This window comes from Meles meles, chromosome 3, assembly GCF_922984935.1.
Source record: "Meles meles chromosome 3, mMelMel3.1 paternal haplotype, whole genome shotgun sequence".
NCBI lineage: Eukaryota > Metazoa > Chordata > Mammalia > Carnivora > Mustelidae > Meles > Meles meles.
Window position 1 is genome coordinate 170423819 of NC_060068.1, and position 23742 is coordinate 170447560.

Here is a 23742-nt window from a genome sequence, read left to right on the forward strand (position 1 = left end):
GAGCTGCTCAAAGAACATGAGTAGAACAAACATGACTCGAAGAAGATGGTTATGTCTGCTTTGGGGAGGATTGAGGGAATTGTCTAGCAATCCGCCATTTTCGAAACCATCCTGATTTCTGCGCGGTGTCACTTGGGTAACACTGTTTACCACTCTAGGATCCTTCAGTGAGGCTTCTGGCAGGTTCATTTCAGAAGTCACATAGATGACAAAACGTTGAATATTAACCTCCTCCTTACAGGTGCCATCCGGTCTCTAATTCAATTTCTAGTAGCAGGCATCATCTCTGTCAACGTCCCAATGGATGTGGTGGATTCTTTAGGATTAATCTGCCAGTTGGTTGTTGGGAGTACATTCAACCCAGCAAGCTGGTATCTTTATCATCTTACTTGGTAAGATGCAAAATACTTCTTAGTTAAATATTTCATCTTAGCCCATCTCAGATCTTATCATTAATCTAAGACCTCTATCACAGTCTGTCTGTGACATCCTGCAAGTCTGTGCAACTAAATAAACATTTACTTTATGCTAATACAGGGTCGACTTAATAGGTGGCCACCTATCCGCCATCTGTGCCCTATCACCATCCTTCTTCCTGACATCTTTGAGCTCGGCTCCACCAAGGTTTCCAGCAATAAATCCAAGAGGTTATTTTTCCATATTTTATTGCCTATAAATTTTGTGAAAAGGAAAAGTGAGGCCTGGAGAATTTAACTAATTTGCACAATGGAATAATCGCTGCAAGAATTATGACCCAGTTCTGCTTATTTGATCAAAGTAAAGAACGAGATCAAACATTCAGGCAGAGTCCATGCAGGCGGGGGATGGGAGGGAGTAGGAAGAAATTCTTAGTCCTGGCAAGAGAGGGAAAAGTTTATACACATATTTAAAGTTATCTAATAATTATATATAATATATGGTATAATATATATACAATTGTAAATAGTATGAATCAAAATATGACAAAATTAAAGTATGGTGAAAAATAATCATGCATATTTCAAGGAATACAGGGAAAGGAAAGGAAATTACAGTCTATGTGACAATGCGGCAGAAATGTCTCCTAAAAGGAGAGAGAATTAAGAGTAAGAAATTAGTCATTTATTGGTCACATTTGTACAGCAACCTTTAGATTTTTAAAAATTCAACCCCATTTTTGTTTTCTCTGCAAGACAGTATGTGTCCCAGAGTATGTACTCGATAAATGTTTGTTGAATTGAATTTAAATTACTTTCATTTGGCAAGATTACTTCTTTTTCACAGTGCTCTGAAGGAAAAATCATTAAATGGATTTTTATCCTGCCTTTCATAAATGTCTCTATTGTGCTGCCCCTAGTTGAGGATTTGCCTCTAAAGGAGTGTTGGGTTTTGCTTCTTGTCTGTGGTAGTTCCCTTCTCTGCTCTTGTACTAAAAGTCCAAGTAAGAGAGACCTGCCAAGGAGCACCTGGGTTGCTCAGTCAGCTAAGTGTCCCACTCTTGGTTTCAACTCAGGTCACGATCTCAGGATTGTGAGATCCAGCCCTGCCTCAGGCTCTGCCCTCAGCAGGGAGCCGGCTTGAGATTCCCTCTCTCCTTCTCCCTCTGCCCCTCCCCCACAACCAAAGAGAGAGAGAGGGAGAGACCTGCCAGGTCCCTGCTGTTGAATCTCAAAGAATTCAGCATATTAAGTGTCTTGAAGCCAACTAGTTCCTTCAAGGAGTCAGCTGAACCCCAATTCTTGCTTACATGATATTGCTATTATTGTTCGAAGTCAACTGCCCTAGGCAGAGAGAACAGAATTTTTGCTTGGACTTCAGTTCTGCATTTGTACTTATCTAGAGCTTGCAAATACCTCTCATACTGCTAAAACAAGAGAAATTTGGGGGGAACTTTAGTATGCCAATTGGAAATCATTGCAATCAGACCTTTTACTACTCAGTAGGCTTAAAGATTCATTTAAGATCCTATCAAACTTGAGAATTTTTTTTAATGCAGTATTATATTCCCGAGTTTACATTAGTAAGTCAAACTGCATAAACTCACCACTTTTCCAAATAAAGGTTGTTGTCTCAAAGGTTTAGAATATATTGTAAAACTCATTCATGCCCACTTTTCGCAAAATTATACCAAGCAACAAAATTTCACATTTGGAAGAGATTTTCTTCAGACTTCTTATTCTTTAGACCTAATCAGGTTGTAGGGGAGGGAAGCTAACCAGATACCTTTCCCATCTAGGGATATTTTCCATTTAGTTAAATTCATACCACTCTTTTCCTTTGCTACATGTATGTGCATTATAATTAAAGCTTAGGATGGGTCAGAAAGTCCATCCAGTCCCACCTTTTAAATTTTGTAGTGAGAAACTTGAAGCCTAGACAGATTGAAATCCTCTCTTGAGAGGAGGAAAAGAACCAGAATCAGAAGCCAAATCTAATGATTCCCAGATGACTCTTTCCACCACTGAATATCATACGATTTCTCCGCATCGTCACCTAACTTCATGTTTACCTATGTCTCATCTTGCCAGTTGGACTGTCTTTAGTTTAGTCCCAGCCCTATTCAGTGAGCATCATCTCAGCTCGAGGCATCGACCTAGATGTGGAAGTAAAATAAATGACAACCACCCTTCCCCCAAGGATATCACTCTCTTATGGTTCCCATGATGATTAATGGTGAAGAAAATCAGGACTTGATACTGCGCTTGTTCATTTACCAAATACATATTGGACTCCTGCCCCTACTGGGCACTGTCTTAGGTACAACAGTGACTAAAACTAAAACTCTTGCTTTCAGAGAGATTATATTTAATTGGGAGGCGAAGCAGAAAAATTAACAAATAAATACATCAGCTGGTGAAAAGTGCCGTAAAAACAAAGGGTGAGTCGGGGCACTGTTACCAATGGGCTGGAAGGGACTTTCTAATAAAGGGTAACCTTTGAACCAAGACCTGAAGTAAGTGAGACCAACCCAACTGCTTGCTCCTTTCCACCGGGCCTTTCAGAAGTGCTTCAAGTTGGAAATGAAAAAGGGCGAATACAGGGTTATAGAAAATAAGATCCCTTTGGTTTGGTCCTAAATTAGTATTACTGAGATGAAATTCACATAACATAGAATGAGCTGTTACACAGGTACACCTGAGTGGTATTTAGTACCTCCTCAAAGTGGTACCACCAACACCTCCATCGCTACCACAATCTCCCCAAAAGGAACCCCCGTATCTGGTAAAGTCACTCTCCATTTCCAGCAGCCCCTGGTAACCACCAATCCACTCTTGGTTTCCACAAATCTTTCTATTCTGGGTATTTCATATAAATGGAATCATACTATATGTAAAACCTTTTATTTTGGGCTTCTTTCCCTCAGCATGTTTTCAAAGTTCCTCCACATTGTAGCAGTATTTATCCTAGCACTCTCTTCCTTTAAGGCCTGAAAAATGTTCCGTTTTTGTATAAAACCATGGTTGATGGGTTCATTCATAGATCACCATTGGGCTGTTCCCACCTTTGACAATCATGACTGATGTGTCTATGAAAATTTGTGTACAAGTGTTTGAGGATCTGTTTGCAAATTTATTCTTTGTAATCCTCCTTCTTAACCTATTCCTAAATCTGTTAAAAGGTCATATTCAAAACTTTGAAAAATGTTTAAAATGACTTCACAGCGATAAAAGACCAAATATCGGTTAACCCCCTAAATTAGCACCTGGCACAGAAGTCCTCAGTAAATAGCAGTTATGATCAATAATAATGATTTTAAAAGCACAATGCTAAACATCACACTGCTGAATGCAGACTTCATAGAGAATTGTTTCCATCCATGCAGGGCTGAATAGGGAACCAAATCTGGGCAGGGTTGAGTGGGGGAGGAGACCCATGGGGAGAATCAAGATTTCAAGCCTGCCCCAACCAGTCTTCATTCACCACAGACACTTCCCAGTGACTAGAGAAACTGGCTGGAATTTTTCTCAGCATTCATGTAGTTTATCTGCCATCCTGTAAAATATTCACTAGTCTCCAGATTGGCCAGTGGACCTGCTCTGGGTTTTGCCCTGAAGTTACACACACACTTCACGGTGAAAAGCAAATGGAAAGAGATGGTTGTGTTTCCGCTTGTGTGACTTGGCATTCACGAAATCTCTAATTTATTTATTCAACACGCAACTGCTGATATCATTGCCTGAAGCAATATCAAGCAGGTCTGATCCCAGCTTGTTTGCCACCCAAAGTCAACACCATTTACATGAATTGTGACAATGAAAACTTCATTTTTATCTAGAGCCAAATATCTCCTCGAATAATCACTTAATGATCCTTTGAAGTGTTAGAATTTTGGATTTGTACTGAGCTAGAATTTAGGAGACCAGACATATACCTAGTTTTTCTGGGACTTGTTAGGTGACTTCAAAGAGTATTCAGTTTATTTTATCTGGCCCTATGTACCTCACGAAAGGTTGCAAGACCTACCCTGTCTTTGTGCTAACTGAATCCAGTCAATCCAGTCAAGATGGTTATGAGTTGTACGAGTCACTGCTTAGTTGAGATCACGTTTTGATTTCTAACATCCATTATGCCTTCTTTTTTAAAATTTCAACTAAGGATTCCTTCATCCATTACAAATTAATCACACTGATGAAAGATCTTTAACAACTAGACTACCTGCCATTTGCTGTTCCTAGCCAAGGCCAATTTGATGTCCTCATGGAAGTGACAGTTTTAAGAAAGACGCGTCTTCCGTAAGCAAACAAAACAGTTCTCTTCACAAGAAACAAGATCCTGTTCTTATATTTGCACATCAGTCTCCTTCACTTACAGAAGCAAACTCTGCTTTTGGCCACTGTGTAGTTGTCCATCCACCTTCTCATTGTATCAGATTACAGGCAGGAAGCTTTCCAAAAATTCTTCACAAATGTTGAAAAAGAAACACAAGAGGCCTTCACTCTCTCAGAGCTCAGTGACCCGAGTTATCACCAGAGTGTAGACCAAACTCCAAACAAAATAAATACCATTATAAGCAAAATTTTTCTACAAGAAAAGTATTTTCCAACCTTGAAAACTTGTTGCCATTGACTCAGTAAACTCTACAATGCAGACAAACATGAGATCTCTGATACACCGAGTCTGGGCTACTGCAATTTCCACCTTCTAACCAGAAGGTCTTCAAGAGCAAGGATTTGTATCTCTGGTGCCTGTCATTTGGTGTTGTGATGCTGAATAAATACATAAATGAGTAGGGGCTCAATTCCTGCTGATTGCAGGAGCAGAGAGGTTCAATATATTTCCCTTCCTAGACCTTGAGAACTCAAGGAACAAGTAGTTAACAGTATTGCAAAAACTATCAGAAGTATTTTAGTCCCTTACTTGCAAGTAGTGAAAAGGTTATTCTGGAGGGGAAAAAAAGACCAATAATGTTTTAAGAAAGAGTCATTTTCAGCAGTATCATGACCAAAAAGTTTGGAACTTCATCAAGTGGAGAACAATTAAATTATACCAGGTATTCGCTAAAAGCATGAGACAGTTTGATGTGCCCTGATAAGATCTGATTTCCAAGACCTACTGTGAAGTGTCAAATCAGTGTGATGCATGTCAGTCTGCACAGTATTGACCCATGTCCCTAGGGGTGAGGACATTTCAACCAAGGGAGGAAAGTTTGTGCTGTCTCAGATGTCCTCAGGGCTGAGGACATCTCGACCAAGGGAGGAAAGTGTGTGTTGTCTCAGATGTCCCCAGGGGTGAGGACATCTCAACCAATGGAGGAAAGTGTGTGTTGTCTCAGATGTCCCCAGGGGTGAGGACATCTCAACAAAGGGAGGAAAGTTTGTGTTGTCTCAGATGTTCCCAGGGGTGAGGACATCTCAACCAAGGGAAGAAAGTTTGTGTTGTCTCAGATGTCCCCAGGAGTGAGGATATCTCAACCAAGGGAGGAAAGTTTGTGTTGTCTCAGCTACGCCTGGCTGGAATACACCATCACTCTTCAGCCCCACCCTCCAACCCAGCAAGGGAATACGGCTCAGTAGTCCTCTGGGAGAAGCTGTCTGTAAGAGTCTGGACTTTGTCTCCATGATGAGAAGCTTTCTACGTAGAACTTCTACAGGGAAGGATCCCAAAAAAGAGTGTGTTCTTCCAGAAAGCAGCTGACTCCAAGTATATCCATAGAGTAATAACACAAAAGAAGAGGGCTTCTCAGTAAGAAGATGTAGCTGCAGACAAATAGCTTTGGGTTTTAAAACTAAGCAGAGAAAAGTAAATGCACAACAGCTTTCAGCAGGAACCCGGGGGCTGCAGAAGTAGGGGCCACAGAAGTGGGGGCCTCAGAGGCTGGCTCTTGGTATTTAAGCACCAATGGGGACAACAAGGCAGTGGATCAAGCAACCAATGGGCTGCTCAGCTAAGATCTCAGCAAATTTGCCACAGAGCAATGATGGGTTCTTTGAAATACTCAGAGTTGCAAGGCTGGTGTAGATTTGAAGATCTGAGGCTGAGAGGGGTCCAAGGAGATGTCATAAAACTTTGTCCACAGTGAGCAAGGGCTTCCCTGGGGATGACACTGACTGGGTACCATGCAGTGGGACTCTCCAGTGACCATGGTCATGGGAGTGATGAGAGTCTTCACATGGGGGTTGACATCTAAGGAGTGAGGTGTTTGGGTTTCCTCCTCTGCCCTCATTCTGTGTAGTTGAGCTAGATTTGGCAGGATGCTTATGCCATGAAGGCAAATTAAAGCTGATCAATATCAGCCTGAGAATTGCATCATCCAAGGCTAAATTTGGGGATTTTGAAGGCTATATGAGAGGGGTTAAAGGATGTTATTAGTAGCAAGGAGACTATGTGACTATTCCAGTGTTTATCAAAGGAAAGAACTTGGCAAGGAGGTTCATGTAAGAGACTGGTAGATTCATATTTACCAACAGAAATGATTGATAGTGGGGCACCTGGGTGGCTCAGCCAGTTAAGTATCTGACTTCCAGCTCAGGTCCTGATCTCAGGGTCCTGGGATCGAGCCTGGTGTCAGGATCCCCACTCAGTGGGGAAACCCCTTCTCCCTCTCCCTCCACTCCTTTCCTCCTCTTGGTCTCTCTCTCTCTCTCTCTCTCTCTCTAATAAATAACTAAAATCTTAAAAAAAAAAGCTGTTGTTAGAACAAACAAAAATATCAGTAAGTTCCTCATGACTGATACAATCCATTCTGACTTTCCTATTTCCATGATTTGATGAAAGTGTGTTTGTTGTACTATAGACATGATCATAATTATATTTTATTTAATCCAAATTCTATTCCTAGTATCCTAAACTTGCCCCAGGCCACATCATAATAGTTTAGAGAGGTTGTGACCACTGAAGAATATTCACTAGAACTTTCTTTTGTTCTATGATGAATTCAAGGTTTTAAGAATAAATTACATATGTTTCCTTTCCCCTAATATGCCATTTATAACAGAAGAGTATATATACCACATTTAGGAAATATATTGCTGTCTGGGCTTAAATTATTTTGATATACTATTGTTATTACCTTATATTATATATTATTATGCAACATTACTATTATACTCTAGCTTGAAGTGGTGTTTTAATATACATTTTTGTCCTTAACACATATCTTATTAGATGCAGGTAAGGCATAGGGGAGACTCAGAGATGGAGTGAATTTTAAAAATGGATAAGGCTGACATGACAGACTCAAATCTATGGATGAGATTTGCCCCACAAACTTAAAATTGCCCCACACATTTTTACATGTTACATTAACTGGCATATAAAAATTCAGACATCTTCCATAAAAATCCAAAACAAGGGCTTCTTTTGAGAAAAATTCTGGAAACTCTAAGCCTGCATCCACTTATAGCAATCATCTATGGGAGCTGAGGAGCTATCAGCCATAGAACAATTTGCCACAGTCCCTGCTCAATCCTACATGGCTCCATGGTCCCTAAGTTTGCAACCTCAGGGTTCACCACTCCTCAGTTTGTAGTCTCCAAGCTAGAGGACAAAGCAAAGAAAGGGGATGGGCAGAGCAGCAGCTATGATGCGAGGCAAGTGAGGATGAGAGTCAACAGTTCTGTATACCATATACATACACCGTATAAGCACATGAATTTACAATTAATATGACACCAGCCTGTTCTGCTTAATGTCAAAGACCAGTTGGAGCTTTGCCCTGGCATCTGTAGACAGAAAAAGAAACAAAAGAGGAGAGGTAGGCACTCCTCGTAACAGCGTAACCAAGGAGAACAAGTATCTGGTACGTACCATGAAAAGAAACTGGCCCATGAAAGGCATGGAGCATAATTTTAGCTTTTCTTTGTGCTTTGGTCGTCTTCATGCACACTGGATATTTTACTGTGCACTGCAGTGTATGATGCTTTCAAGTGTTCTTGAGAAACATTGGAAAAGATTCCTCACACGCACTCTTAATTCTTCCGCCTGCGTCGCTTCACTGTAATTCTTTTCATTGGGGGGTAATTGACATGCAACGTTATATTGTTCCAGGTGTACAACATAATGATCCAGTATTTGTATACATTGTGAAATGACCACCACTGTAAGTCTAGTTAATATCTGTCACCATGGTTGTGGTGTTTTTTTTTTCTTGTGATGATAACTAAGCTTATATTTTAAATGGGAAAAGAAAAGGAGTTCCCAACACCATGGCACCATCTGCCTCATCTTCGATGGACTCAGGCTATGATACTTCTTGTCTACTTTTATGGCTTCTCTGTCCCCTCTCTCTACACACAACCATTACTGCATAGTCTGTTCACCATCTTTCTCATTCACCCCTTATGGACAGACTATTGTCTAAGCGAGGAACTGAGAACTTCTGGAGAGCAATACCAAGTGGGGTTCATAACAGGATTCTCCTTGATTTCTGCTCATGGTTTTCCTTGGCTTCTTTCTGGGTCCACATTTCATGAGTTTCCGTAACCTGACCCCGTGCTCCGGAAAAGAGGGCTGTGATAGCACTAATGCATCCACAAATTGTACCATTTGGTTTGCACAAAACACACGTGCAATATTTTATCGGTTAAAAGACAAGAAGGTATTTCTTTAAAACAAAAAGTGAATTTTTACTGCTGGAAATGTGCACACGCAGGGCCACCAAAGTGCTTCAGTTTTTGACTGTGATTTTAATTCCAGATATCTGCTTATCAAGGATGTTTCCCCCAGTTTATGATCCAAGATAAATATGTTTTTATCAACAGCTAGAAAGCTTATCACAAAAACAACTTCGGAAGGTCCAGTCTTAGTCCCATTCTTGGTTCTTCTCTGGTTTTATGGGGAAAAAATGTGAACTGGTAGTTCCAGAAATTACCATTAATATAGCAATAATTCTTATACTTCGTGGTCTCAGGAGAGCAGAAAGTGACAGTAGCAATGTCACTCTTCCTCTGCTGCACTGAGGTCAATCAACCCTTTCACGTGATCGCTGATGTCTTACAATCATTGCCCATTCCTTCCGCCTGTTCCTTTCCCACCAACTTAAAAGCACCTGTACACCTGCAGACGTATGTATGGAGACATGCCTCTCCCCATTGTCACCTGTTTGCCCACATGCTAAATTAATCTAAAGTTCAAGTCTGAGTCTGCCATGTTTCCATCTGATTTTTCTTTTCTTTTTCTATCTCTAATAAATGTAACATATCAACCTCACCCGTATCTGAACTCATTATCTATAAATAATGGCCCCTCCCAAACCACATTAGCACCTCTCCAGGAACGCTGCCCTTTTAGAGGTCTGATTAACTAGACAAACAGGGCATGGAACTCCAGCCACATTTCCAACATGAAAAATAGCCTTTTGTTTTAAATTATGATGTTGTTTTCTAGTTTTCTAGTTTTCTAGAAAATTGAATATGGCTTATGATCACCACGGAACAATTCCTCAAGGCAATAATTAAGTACCATTTTCTCTTATTCTGGAAGTCAGACTTTTTGAGAAATCTAGCCATCATGAGCACAGATATGAATGCAGAAATAAGTTTGTCATTACTGTGGAGAAGTCCAGATTATCAAGTCAGAATGTATTCCTGACTTTGTATTCATTGAGTCACCTGCTTGCAGAGGATGCACCAACCACGCTTATGCCCAGTGTTCATGTCTTCATCCTTGCAGTAATTCAGACAGGAGAAAAAATGACTTTCAAATGAAATGGCAATTCAATCAAGAACAAGTGAGGCTTTAAGGCAGATTTAAACTAAGACACTAGCCATAAATCCACAGAAAGTCAGTAATGTAAAAACATGTAGATGCTGTCAAACATTGATTTGAGATTGAGATTTCTATAGTTAAAAAAAAAAAAAGAGAGAGGGGGCACAAAAATGTAAGCAGTACTTACCAAGGACCTGGCACTATTAACTCCATTCATCCTCACAGGAACCTCCTAGGGTAGATGCTATTCTCATTCCCATTTTACAGATGAGATCAAGGTTAAGTAACTCAGCCAGGATAATCAGCATTTAGAATCAGAACTGCACTTGTAAACCACCAAGTGAACCCCCTGAGTCTGTCATTTACCCCCATACCATCTACTTTCATGAGCAAGAGAAATAAATCTTTTCTTTCCACCTGGCGATATGGCTTTTAGTAAGGACTTGGGAGTATTAAAATATGGTATACGTGTGTTCTTTTCTTAAAAACACTTCTGGTCTTATGTCCATGACTTTATATTTTACACTAAGGCAAGCTTCCCTCCTCTGCTATAAAACACATGAGCTGAGTATTTAGGACAGGTCTCACCATCAGGCAAAGAACGACAGTCCTCCTTTCAGTGGATTTAAGGACGTCCACTTCCCAAAAATATCTCTCCCACCCACTGATTACACGGAGTAAAATTGCATCCCCAGAAAATGTGTGGAAATGGCCACATACTGACAGATTAATGTAAATGTGTCTTCAACTTGATTTCTTCCATCCCAATTATTCTGCACCCCCGGGCATGGTGGGGGGATGATGGGCTGCTGTTGCAGCAGGGGCAGGTCCTAGGTGATGTTTCAATCACCACCTCCTCACCCCGAGGTAAGGAAGGAATCCCCACCCAAGAGTTATGCAGGGGGCAAACACATGATGCTCAACACCGACCAGATGACAGCAATGGCGGTTTCTTATCGCACATACGCACAGCCTGGGGAAGGAGGACACCGCCCCTGCAGGGTACACAGGGGTGGCACTTGGGAGCAGAGTGAACAGGCAGAGGTTGTGGGAGCCTGGCTCTGTAGTAACAAGGGGGTGAGGTGGCTCTCCCCTCCCAAGAAGTTGTGATGAGCTTGTTTGAATAACTCCGGGGACTTGCGGGGAATGGACGCCTGCCACTCAGAGATAAGCAGGACCAGTGCACATCTCTACGATAAGGACTGGCTAGGGCACCCTGCCCAGGGGAGCAGAGAGCTGGGGGGAAACTGTTTGGCCCTTCAAGACACTCCCAGTTTCCCCTAGATGTGAAGGCAACACATAATACTGGTCCTTAATTTTAACCCTTACAGCACAGATGGACAAGTACAGAGGGAAAGGGAAGAGAGATGAGGTCAAGTGAAGAAGTTATGGCCTTGAACCTGCAAGACTAGATGATCTGAAGAGTGGGCTGGAGGCAGCTCCTAGCAAACTCTAGAGAAGACATCTCAAGGGCATCTCAAGGGCAGAGTCTGTATGGAGACAAAGTGAGTGGTATGTTTCTTCTTGATCACTATTTCTGGGTCAAGGAGCAGTAAGTTAATGACAAAGCCAGTCAAAGGAGTTCTTTGATGTTATTTAAAAGAGGACGGTGTGTGATTGGATTCATCTTTCACTTTTCAACTGAATGGCATTGGCCACTTCATGAACAGAAATGATGTTCAAAATAGCACAACCCTAGACGGTGCCAGTTGAGCACAGACACAGTTCATTGTTGACAGTTGGGTCATTGTTTCCGTGCAGTATGATGTCTGCCCTGGAGACTGGCAAGATGGTATTGGGTGCTTCTGGGACCCAACAGGAAATAAAAGGGGATTTCATAGTTGTTGCCTCCTCAGTGTTCTTCAAGGCGGGTTAGAGTCTTAGCTTGGTTGCTAGGTCTTTGTCCCATTCTAACTAACACTTATGGATCTTTACTGAGCCAGTGGGCCTCTCATCCCAAGCCGGCAGCAGCCCACACTATCAGTCTAGAATTCAAGTGCCTACCATCTTCCGGTAGCTCCTATTTATGGCAAGTTAGAATGGTTTTCTTAGGCAGAAAACTCTCCATCATAGTTGCTATGAGTTATCTTTAAATATACTTGTTAACTGGTAAAGGTAAACATGATAAGAAACTTCTTGTTTCTATCCTCCACCTCTACCCTTTCAAAATGGTGAAAATTCCCTTACATTCAGCACACCTATTTCAGAAATGCAGTAGGATAAGGAATGGTGCCCACAGCAGGAGTACACATGTTCCCACATGTTCAGGAAAAGCCCTGGAAGGCCTGGGGAAAAGTTAAAAGCTTAAGCATTTATGGTAGATACATAGAGGGCTGGGTGTTTCACTCCATAAATCACAAAGATTTTTGATTTTTTAAAATATTTTATTTATTAATTTGACAGATAGAGATCACAAGCAGGCAGAGAGGCAGGCAGAGAGAGAGGAGGATGCAGGCTCCCTGCGGAGCAGAGAGCCCAATGCAGGGCTCGATCCCAGGACCCTGAGATCATGACCAGAGCCGAAGGCAGAGGCTTAACCCACTGAGCCACCCAGGCGTCCCAAGATCTTTGATTTTTTACTTTGTCTACTGACTGAATGATCAGGTGGGTTATCAGTTCCTTCCTCATCAGTTCCCAGTTGGCATGCTCATTTCTGGGCCCTGTCAGTTTTCAGGCAGGCATCTGTCCCATATACAACCCTGACCTGAGCTCAGGTCCTCCTCCTTGGGCTGAGGACCTCCTCAGAGATCACACAACACTGTCTTCTAACTATTCTGTAAACCCAACCAGTCTCAAGGAACAGTGCAGAGTCATAGTCTAAGAAATAAAAATGAAGCCAAAATTCAAGATACTTTTAGGCTCAATTCAACAGAACCATCTGGATCATCAGCCGTATTTTGGGCCTCTTCTTGCTTTGGAAAGGTGTGATGGCTTATAGCTGGTATGGAATCTCTCATAACTATGAATTTTCTCTTGCTTCAGAGAATAGGGAAATAGAAAAATTGGAAAAATTTGATCTGAGCATCAGGAGGACCTCATATGAGTGAATCTGAACTACGGAATAGAGAGGGTTGGGCAGCCAACAAGATGGTGGCCTTCAAAAAAGGTAACTAAGATTTCATCAAAGTTATAGATCACTGCCAGATCCAGTTGTTTGGTTGAAGACAGAGATTATAAGACAATATTGGTCAAGCTAAGTAGCATGACTAGCCAGATTTTCTCCTTAAAACCAGATGCCAGTTTACGTGGAGAAATGCCAACGTGAGTGTTTTGTTAATTAGAATAATCCATGTACTTTACAATTTGATACATATTGTTTTCATTGTATCAAAAATTGGATCATTGAACAAGCTTTAATACACTAACAAGTGCAACATAGGTGAAACATCCTTTTGTATGACTTCTGTAAGTGAAGAGTAGTGAGGGCTTGTTTCTAATGATTGAAATATAATGAAGATATAGGTATATGTGTAGGTTTAGTGTGTTAGTGGAGACTATAATTGATGGAAATCACAAACACTTTTTTTCCCCATTAGGGAAAAAAAATACTATGATTCAGAAAAGAAAATCTATAAGAGAATCATGTGTATTTCCACTGGAAGTTTACCAAATCACTGTGCATAACATATAGAGAGAGGATAACATTTATGTTACTTTACTATAGGGACTTTCCCAGAATAAACTTACTCTCTATATATTTAAGAACTTTAAAGGATTGGTTCTAGACTTGGTATGAAAGCCCTGACTTCCTTGTTTTAAAAAAGGTAAAGAAAATTAAAGATAATTATTGAATAAATAACTATTAGTTGGTCATCAGAAAGACTTTGAGAGAACTAGGTAAGAAAATACCAGTTCTTCTAATCAGGCTAGAGCAGTCCATTGAACCTCCTGTGGGACCTTCAGAAAAAGACTGAAAATCAGACTCTGAAATAGTTCTCAAATTTCTAAGAACTCATGAAGAACCCAACAGTAAATGTTACTTTGTCCAAAGAATATTAAGCAAAATAAAGGCCTTGCTTATTACTTTTGTCTTATCCAAATTTAAATTGAATAACAGTATTTTCAGCAAGATAGCTATAAGGACCTCGATTCAACGACTGCCCAACCCCATATGGATACCGTTGGAGATCCACTAGAATCTATTCAGACATATGAAGCTCAGTGATTCCATTTCATTCAACATCTGCATAAAATAATACCACTTGGCTTCAGTCTGGGAGTCACAGATGTTTTTCATTTATAATATTTGAATTAGGACAAGCACTCACATTCCTTCTTTTCCAAATATGATTTACATTTGAAATTCATTAATAAGAGAACAGATTATGTTGCTACCAAATACACGATTGGCCCTATTAATTGAGAGAGTCAAAAATGGCCAGGCATGACACAGTTCCAGTGGTTCTAGGATGATCTTCACTGAGAACACTGCCCGGCCCACCCAAAGTCACCCCACTCTTCCCCAAATAACTATTTCCCCTCTGCCTGACCACTTATCTGAAACTAAACAACTGGGAATCATTTTTACTTAAATTTTTTTTATCTCATTTTAAAAGGCAAGTAAGTCTGGGAGAGGACATAGAGGTCATATTATATGAATCATTTACATCTCATCAAATATTTTTAAAATACTTACTAAGTGTGAGGCAACATTCAAAGTACTAGAGACAAGGAAATGAGAAGGAATGCCCTCACCCTTAAGTCACTCAGCCTAGTGGGGGAAGAATCACATGCCGGTGAGTCAATCTCATGGAATTTGATGTTGGCTGGTAGGGAGCTGTCTGCCAGTGACAAAGGGACCTCATGAGTTGTTACGTCCAGTCTTCTTGAGTCAGAATGAGGAGAAACCTACAGACACTCGGTGGTAGGGGGTGGTGAATGCAAGAAACACACAGACCTGGGGATTATGAAGGAAAATAAGTCCAGGCAGATTCAAGGACAGAGCAGTGCTGACAGGTGAACTGGAAGAAGTCCAGTAAGCCTGGAGTTCTGGGAACATTTGAAGAAACAGGAAGAGACAACGCAGTGTATTTTCTCTGGTCCCTTACTAGCTTCCAGGTCCTGTGCTTTAGATCCATTATGTGATATGAGCTTGGGTAAGTGATATTATTATTCCCATTTTACAGGTAAGGACGAAGCAGTACGAGGTTAAGTAACTTGCCCGAGGTCCCTGAGCTCATGAAGTCTCAGAGATAGGCTTCAAACCAGGGGATCAGCCAGCATCTTCTTTTTTTTTTTTTTTAAGGATTTTATCTATTTATTTGACAAGTAGGCAGAGTGAGAGGGGTGAAGCAGGCTCGCTGCCGAGCAGAGAGCCCAATGCGGGGCTCGATCCCGGAACCCCGGGATCATGACCTGAGCCGAAGGCAGAGGCTTTAACCCATTGAGCCACCCAGGCGCCCCCAGCCAGCATCTTCTAAATACAGCTTGTAAGAGAGGGAGAGTGAAAAACCATAAAGTCACCGGAAGTCTTCAGACAGATTTCAGGTGATCAGAAGAGTGTGCTTAGCCCATGTGCAAAGCAGGTTCATCCACCTGGGCTTTATTTGAGGCCCAGACTGCAAGGTCTCCTGAGGCAAAGTAGTGGACATCTTAGAGAAAATTAAGGGTTTCCTCTTCTCTACTCATTTGGGCAGCATCCGTTTCCAAGAAGTCACCCTCAGATCAATTCAGGAGCAGAATTAATCACCTCCCTACCCACTGCTTGGAAAGACCTCACACCAGGTCTTACTAAACAAAACCAATGGCCATTTGGGATGGAACTCACCGTCCTCAAAGGGAATGGTAGAACCTAATCTCCATCTCTCATCTCCAGTCATCAGCCAACACCCAACTGTCCGCTATCATGGGCTCCCTCTTGCTGTGATTCCCTCAAGACCATAATGCCTTCTGCTTCCTTGCCCCAGCTTAGCTTGCTTTCCTCCCCACCTCAGAACCTCTGCCATTACATGCCCTGGAACCACAGTGTCATAGTCAGCAAACTCCTTTTTATCCTCAATGCTCTACTTGGAACACCCCCTTCCACATCCCTGCCTTAACTGAAGCCACTGGGCACATGTCTTGTGACATACACAGAATGAGTAAAGACCATGCCAGACTTAACCCATTAAATATTATTTTGCTTTAAAAGAGAAACTGATCACAAAAATCATGATGAGGGGAAGGATGGAACTGCCCCAGTCTTCACTGTCACTCATTCCAGAAGGAAATGCACATCATGGTAGGACATCCATTTAATGAGCATTTATGTACCAGGCGCTGTGCTAAACATGACTTTCATTTCTCACCACCAGCCCCTGAGACAGGAATATTCTCTACTTCTCGGATGAGCATTGTGAGGCTCCAAAAGTTAAATCTGTTCCCAGGTCACAGAGCCGCCTGCATATAGAGTTGGGACTCCAATGACTTCATCTGCCATACGCCGAAGCAATTTGTTCTCTCCCCTTGATTCACACCTTAGCTATCTTGGTGATGTAATTTGAATATTCTCAGGAAAACCATCTTGAATCCTGATGTCCCTCCCAAATGGTTTCCATACATCATATATGTGTTTTATCATTTTCCTACAAATAAGGTTGTCTTCTCTAGGATAACTTGGGTCTCGATTCCATGGGTATTACCTTTGTATTTCTAAAGAAACATGAAGAAATGTCTTCCCGTTACATTTTCCTGTGTAATTTCAGTAGTCGATCAGGCCAGAGCTTATGATCCTAGCCTTTCTGGGGAACTGAAATCTCTGCTGTGGTTCATGAAGTGTATGTCATGAGCAGGTCACTCCTACGTCCCACTGAAAACATTCACAGCAACTCTATTATTGTTGGTATTCCCTTTTTCTCTAAGGAGATAAGTGAGCCTCAGGATGTTAAAGAGTTTACTTGAGATGAGAGTAAAAGCCACAAAACCCAGATTTTAACCCGGTGTCTTTGCAATCTTGTGCAAGTTACACTATCAAAGTGAATCCCCAGGGTGCCTAGGTGGCTCAGTTGGTTGAGTGCCTGCCTTGGGCTCTGGTTCTGATCCCAGGGTCCTGGGATGCACTGGGCTCCCTGATCAATGGGAAGCCTGCTTCTTCCTCTCTCTCTCTCTGGCTGCTGTTTTCCTTGCTTCTGCTCTCTCTCTCTCTCTCCATCAAATAAATAAATTTTTTTTTAAATCTTAAAAAAAAAAAAAAGTTAATCCCCAAAGAACGGCTCCACAAAACTCTTCCTATCTCTCCACCTTCCACAGAACTCCTGAATCAAAGATATGCCTAGGAGCCTGGGAAGTTTTTTATTTCAACATGCAAGAAGACTTTATGTAACCGGTTTGTACTGCATCTAGGCACCACGGCCTGACCTTCTGGAACAGAGCTTCTTGTGGTGGAACATTCAAGATGCTCTGTTACTAAGCACCCTGCATCAAAAAGTATTTCAAATTACCTTGTATCCTGAATAGATCCTCCTAACCTCCCTGGTTCCAGATAAACCGGGGAGTGGGGGCAAGGGAAGAGAGATGAGTAAAGGACAGGAAAGTTCCAAGTAAACCTCTGAGCAAATGAATGAATAAGGGTTATTGTGAATTGAAAAAGAACAGTACACTTGAAGTGTATTTAAGGACTACACATTTAAAGGAAGGTGGAGGGGGGTTATGAAGGGGAGTAAGAGACACAGGCTTCCAGTGTGGGAACGAAAAAGTCGCAGGAATAAAACGTACAGCCAAGGGAATACCCTGTGTATTATACTCTCCCTGTGCGGTGACAGATGGAGGCTACACTCTTGGTGAGCCCGGAGGAGCATACGGACTTAAATCACCTTGTGAAACACCTGAAACTAATGCAACCATGTGGGTCAACTACACTTCAACAATAACAACAACAGCTACTCCACATTTAAGCTGTATGTCATTTCTATGAAATCTTGCCATTTGCGACGACGTGGATGGAACTAGAGGGTATCATGCTTAGTGAAATAAGTCAATCGGAGAAAGACAACTATCATATGATCTCCCTGATATGAGGACGTGGAGATGCAACATGGGGGGTTAGGGGAGTAGGAGAAGAATAAATGAAACAAGATGGGATTGGGAGGGAGACAAACCATAAGTGACTCTAAATCTCACAAAACAAACTGAGGGTTGCTGGGGGGAGGGGGGTCGGGAGAAAGGGGTGGGGTTATGGACACTGGGGAGGGTATGTGCTATGGTGATTCCTGTGAAGTGTGTAAACCTGGCGATTCACAGACCTGTACCCCTGGGGATAAAAATACATTATATGTTTATAAAAAAAATAAAAAATAAATGAGTAAAAAAAAAGATGTATGTCATTTGTCATTTCTAGAGTTCAGTGTAAGCATTTGTGTCAAGGGAAGGAAGGAAGGGGGGAAAGAAGGAGGGCAGGAGCGGGAGAGGGGGAGGCAAGCTGGCAGACATGATCACTTTGGAATTCAATTAGCTGACCGGGAAAAACAGGAGAAAACTTGACAGGAAAGACAAAATGCAGAGGAAACAGAGTAAGTAGGAGAGGAAACAAAAGACAGAAAGTTATAATGAGGGGCTGACTAGCACCAGAAATGTAAGCATCTCTTTTTGCAGTATTCTCATTAGCTGGCCTCCAGATTGTGATATTTTGGGTTTTGTTGCTTTTACGTGTGTGCGTGTGTGCGTGTATGTGTGGTGTGTGTTTTATTTTGAAAAGGTAGAATTCGCTCTGAATGTCAAGGCAATTTCAGCTCCTGCCAGAGAAGGCAACTGAATAGGTAGCAAGCAAAATATAGTCTCCATTATATGCGGCTCAAAAAAAAAAAAAAAAAAAAAAAGGAAAGAAAGAGAGAAAAAGAACCCTCCAGGGAATTTGCATACTAGTCAGACTTTGGTGCCCTGCAGTGGGTGGTTCCGGCTGAGAGGCAGCTCTATTCTTAGATTTCTGAGCTGAAACGGGAGGGTGAAAGCTGGTCACCGCTGCTCTAGGGCCCTCCGTCAGTTCCCTTACTGGGGTTCACCTGTCAGATCAAATGCCCCGACCCTGCGGAAAAGACTGTCGACATCAGACACGTCATCCCCTTTTTTTCACGGGCAAATCTCAAAACAAGGCTGCTTCTGTCAGGAAAGTACTGAAATGTGGTCTTTCCCTTGCATTAATAATTGTACTTTTTTAGGAGCTGGAAAGTTTCTTTGGGGGGGGGTTGTTTTTTTATTTTTATTTTTTTCATTTTTCTCCCCCATTCTTTTTGTTAACATAATTTTATTACAAGGGAATGTATCTACCTCAAGGTAGAAAAAAAAAATGTGTGCTTTTCCTTTAAGTAACAACACGATGGGCCAGGCTTTCTGGTTGTGTGGCCCTTAACTACAATCCAAGCGACATTAAGAATTAATTTATTCTATTATGAGGCAAGTCTTCAGTGCCTCTTCCAAGATATTTTCTACTTCAATACATTCATAGCTTAAAAAGCCAAAAGATAGTGAAGTTGCCAGTAATAAGCCTTTCTTCCTAGTGACTGGAACTCAGTCTTCAACATACTTTTTTAATTTATCAGAATGTAAATTTTAAGAAATAGATTTCTTTTTTGAAGTTTTAGTTTACGTTTCTCCACCCACGGCTTCAGGGAAGCCTGTAACCAATCAGGCTTTGCTTTCATTATCTGAAACTCTGCCTCAGAATCCGGAAATAGATGTAAAATCATATTTAAGATGAGAAGTCCCCAAGACAGCATTTTTCTTGAGGCCCCCTTTACTCCTACCCTCTTAAGCTCTCTAAGCAAGAACAGATGTGAAGAAAACAAATATGCACACTCTCTAAATGATTCCAAATCGGCGAATCGGCGCATATTGCTTCATCATTTTGTCATTTGACAATTTAACACACTGGCCTTTTTTCTAACACAAAAGAAATGGATACATTATATGAGGCCAATTAATTTTTAAATGAGTGATATTAAAAGTGAACTTTCTGGACTCAGAGAGAAACTCAGGAGAAACATAAAACCACCCTCAAAGGAAAAAAAGAATGAGAAACACGTTATATTTGGACCTTAAAAAACATAAAGGTCAAGTGTACACGAGATAGAGATACATGGTATCGTTATTTGATTTTTCATTTCGGTGTGGACAGTTACCCTAAGAGTATTCTTTTTAAAGATCACAGTTCTTTTCCAAGAAGATATTCACTCTTTTTCCTTAAGTCTGTATGTGGATAGAAGAATACAGTTTCATAAAGAAAACTGCTCTCAATAAAATGAAGACTGAGAAAGAGAGAAATGTTCCAAAACAGTGGTTTCTGGGACTTCAAGATTTCATACATTAATAAAATTTCTATCATTAAAAAGGCATTAAATGGGGGGAGGGCGGCCTGGGTGGCTCAGTGGGTTAAAGCTTCTGCCTTTGGCTCAGATCATGATCCTGGGGCCCTGGGATCAAGCCCCACTTTGGGCTCCCTTCTTATGGAGCCTGCTTCTCCCTCTCCCTCTGCAGCTCCCCCTGCTTATGCTCTCTCGTGCACTCTCTCTCTCTTTCTGGGTCAAATAAATAAATAAAATATTTTTTTTAAAAAAGGCATGAAATGTATAGGCTCAGGATGAGGTATAGGTTTTTTTTTTAACCGAAGACATGCATCTTCATGAAAAACTCCCGACATTGCCCTTTTCACTTTTCCAGTAGCAGAGAGAATTAAAAAAAATAATAAAAATAAAATAAAATAATAAAAATAAATTAAAAATTAAATTCAATTTAAAAAATAAAAGAACTGCAGCCTCTAAATGTTTAAAATATTAACTACTTGGCAGACTAAAAACAGTGTAAGCTAAAATGAGGCAAATTTTGTCTCCTTTATGAGGAGGTATATAAAAACTTAATTGGTTAATCCCACAACTATAGTGGTAGTGTTATTTGGCCTATTCTTAACATTACCTTCTGAGTATCCAATGTTCAATATTGAGGAAATTAGTTAAAAATAATGATCAAAAGAATGAAGATTAATCTCATCGATTCTGAGACAAGTAGTTGATCACCAGAATAGTACATTTTATGAACAGTAGTAGTATTTTGTCCCCAAAGATGAAACTTGACTGAGATCGGCTGCGTGTCACAGCCTTTCATCTGTAAAGGAGCAACCTAAGATGGGTGTCCCAGCACCAACACTTGAGAGCGGACATTAAGTGGTATGTTGTGTGTATGTGTCAATGAAGATAGCATGTTTCAATACACCATGATGTTTCACTGAATGAAAATTGTGGATTCAGGATGCCTAATGAAAACGAACTTTGCGTAGCTACTGGCACTTACCAATTTACCCAACTCGGGGAGCTGAAGAATGTCTAGATCTTGTCAGCACCAGAACTGGCCACCAATTCCAAAGTGTATGCTAGACCTTGGGTCTTCACCCCACTGGAAGACTCTCCAAGAATGGTGAATTTTGTTCCTGGATCATGGCCATGTGTGACCTCTGCCTCAATCAACGGGGCCAGGCTGAAGATGGTCTTGGTTGAGGCCAGAAAGGCCCACCCTGGAATGCCTGGTGCTCCCCAGCTCTTGGGATTTGGGTCCATTTCCATCATGCAGAGGCTGTGTCAGCCCTAGACAGGACCTTCAAGATGGAGAGACAAAGCTAGTAACCTCGGACAACTTCATTTCAATTCTTGTTTCCTCCTTACAGTATGTACATTAGGTCATCAACGAGTATTGTATTAAGACCCTGGAACCCTCCATTCTTCATAGTGGCTGTACTCATGTGAGTTTGTGGGCCAAACAGGTGGTGAGTTCGAAGCAGGATGACTTGCCTGTTAAGCACTGCCTGTGTGCCTCTTCAGCTTGACTGTTCACGAGGCGGGTGTAATCTGAGTTAATCCAAAATGAACATGGATTGCCCAATTGTTCCCTTCCTGGCTGAGCCAATTACTCCCACACGTATTACTCCCACACATACAACCTTTTCTGCTGAATATATGATTTCAGACTCCATCTTAAGTTTTCCGAAGTATGGTAGAACTGAATGACATGAAGCACAGGTTAAAAGTGTGACTTGAATACTTTGGTGACATTTATGACTGCCTTTGACCGTAATTTCAAAGAGAATTAGGAAAGAGAAAAAGGCCTACTTGGCTCACGTTTTAATTCTCCCATATGCTACCCAACACACTGACGTGTAAAACATCTTACCCCTAAACAGTGATTTATACTAATAACTACTAACCCAGGAGGCTGATTTGATTTTAAGATTTATTTATTTTTTTTTAAAGATTTTATTTATTTACTTGACAGAGAGAGAGATCACAAGTAGACAGAGAGGCAGGCAGAGAGAGAGGAGGAAGCAGGCTCCCTGCGGAGCAGAGAGCCCGATGCGGGGCTTGATCCCAGGACCCTGAGATCATGACCTGAGCAGAAGGCAGCGGCTCAATCCACTGAGCCACCCAGGCGCCCCGTAAGATTTATTTTTAAGTCATCTCTACATCCAACATGGGACTCAAACTCACAACCCTGAGATCAAGAGTCACGTGCTCTTCTGAGTCAGCCAGGCGTCCCTGATTTGACTGTTCTAATCACCAAAACACCCAGTGAAATTTTTAACTCAAAAGAAAGGATGAAAAGACAGTGAATGTGTAACATATCACTTCCACCAACCACATTTTTCTGTAAGAAATGCACAGCATTTAATATTAGTAACCATATAAATGTCCTCCAGGGTTCACTGAATCTGTTTTCTCCCCACCACTAGCAACCCGCCCCCAGGTTATTTTATATCTGCCAGGACACATCGTGAACCACTGGGACATTCCTCTGCCATTTCCCTTACCTAAAACAGGGGCTTAGTGGTTAAGGTGTTTACATATTTCTTGTATGCTGTGCTTTCAAGCATTAAGAATTCAAATTCATTTCACTATAGAAACAAGAACCAGAAGTGCCAAAAGGCGGCAATAGACATGAATTGACCCCAACACTCTTATCTGCCCGGGATTCAGTTTCACCATTTCTTCTTCCGGCATGACCCACTGGCAACATCTTAGGTGTGGTATACACTACAGACCACTCAGGTTAACTGGAGACAAGTTCTTGAACCCACAGGAACAGGACCAGGTTCATTTGCATTCACTGTATCCCTCATGTCTCTTTGGGAATTAATTCCAGTGTACTGACCCTTCCCAAGTTTTCCAGAAAATTTTCCACGTTAGAGTGTGAAACTGCATTTATTACAGATTACCACCCAATCCCCCTCCCCAGCAAAATCTGTCATTTATCTGATCCAATCACAAAAAAACTTGTTAGAGTTGAGTTCATTTTTAAGAGCTTTACATCTGAGATGTGGTTTCTAGAATCCAACTGGGTAAGACCCAATGACTACCAAGAGATCCAAGAGACAATTTCGTCTTTTATGTTCCAGATCGATGTGCACACTAATACAAATTATCCAGGTTCTTCATGCTCTTCCGCAACTATAGAATATATGGAATCCAAGCAAGCTCTGGGGGAGAAACCAAGGAATGGAGGTGACGTAACATTTATGCAACCTATAGAATTGTCACCAGGCGTAAACTACTAAATATTTTCAAAGTGAAAGGAGTCTCTCTTTAGCAATCATAAAGCCTTCACCCTCTTGTAGGTAAAACAGGGAGGCCTGGAGGTTAGTGACTTAGAAGCCACTTAAATCAT